The 1289-nt window shown below is 43.2% G+C and overlaps 1 protein-coding gene across 1 annotated transcript in view; it reads left to right on the forward strand.

The window, feature by feature from the left end:
- The window catches only part of CDH8 (cadherin 8), a 367872-nt gene that overhangs the window by 106223 nt on the left and 260360 nt on the right, over positions 1–1289 (forward strand). The window lies entirely within an intron of this gene.

The raw sequence follows: 1289 nt of genomic DNA on the forward strand, positions 1-1289 counted from the left end.
AAAGAGTCCTGGTACCCATAATGAAATAATAATAGCTTCAGCTTCCACTGATGAATTGGTATATAACAGATATTTACCTCTCAGAGTTCCATTATTTGACGTCATGTTTTTCCATCTGAATAATTGCCATAGAGAGAAGTAAATGATTTTAAGATTAAATAAATAGCATATGCACCAAATCACACATAGGTGATCCACAACCCATATCCTTAACTGATAAGATAGAAAAGAGTATAAGTGTTCTTCCTGAATTCTAAGTTTTCCCTTGTTTTTATCCCTCAGTTTATACTAACTAGTACGGAGTTACCACTTACTCAGCAGATCAAGGAAGCCTTTTGCAGTAAGCTGTGAGTGAGGGCTTGAAGGATAGCTGGGAGTTTGTTCAGATTCCCAGATACATCCTGTATTTCCCTTCTAAACTCTCTTTCTGGACCATGTTGCTCCCCACCTCCACTGGTGTGCCTGGGGTGTCCACGAAGCAGGAGCTCAGTGTTCTAGATATTGAGAATACTAAACACAAAACCTGCTTGGCTTTGGCTTAATCTGGGCACCACTCAGTGCTTCTGGAAAGTGTGAGCTGAGGCAGCTTCATTCATTCAGGTGTTATCTTATTTTGTGCTGTATGCCAGCACCATCCAAACAAACATCTGCCACTGATCCAATCTAAGTACGGTAGATGATTTCTGCCTTGAGTTAAGCAGTATTATCTTTACAATCACAGGTTTTAATGTGTTAGTTGCCCTCTCCATTCAGAGAAAAATGAATCGGCACATTTTAAAATTGTCCTCTCTTCACCACTTAAAATTAATTTGTGTATCTCTCTTTGGGAAACACAGAGCTAATGCAAAATATGCTAGACTGTATGAGATCTTAAAGGAGGAGAAGATGTACTGGAACTCTGTCCTTTTTGCCACATGTAAAAGTTGCAAAAGAAATAAAACAAAAAACCCAGGCATGGAGCATTAATTAATACCCCCACTGATATTTTATCCCAATAAATATTTCTTAAATTTCATCATGCCTTTCCATTTTTCCTGTTACCACCCTAAGCCACATTTCCATCCTTGCTTGCCTGATTTATTTCACCATTTTTTTTTGCGGTACGCGGGCCTCTCACTGTTGTGGCCTCTCCCGTTGCGGAGCACAGGCTCCGGACGCGCAGGCTCAGCGGCCACAGCTCACGGGCCCAGCCGCACCGCGGCACGTGGGATCCTCCCGGACCGGGGCACGAACCCGTGTCCCCTGCATCGGCAGGCGGACTCTCAACCACTGCGCCACCAGGGAAGCTC

Source organism: Lipotes vexillifer, unplaced genomic scaffold (genome assembly GCF_000442215.2).
Source record: "Lipotes vexillifer unplaced genomic scaffold, Lipotes_vexillifer_v1.1 scaffold827, whole genome shotgun sequence".
NCBI classification, from domain to species: domain Eukaryota; kingdom Metazoa; phylum Chordata; class Mammalia; order Artiodactyla; family Lipotidae; genus Lipotes; species Lipotes vexillifer.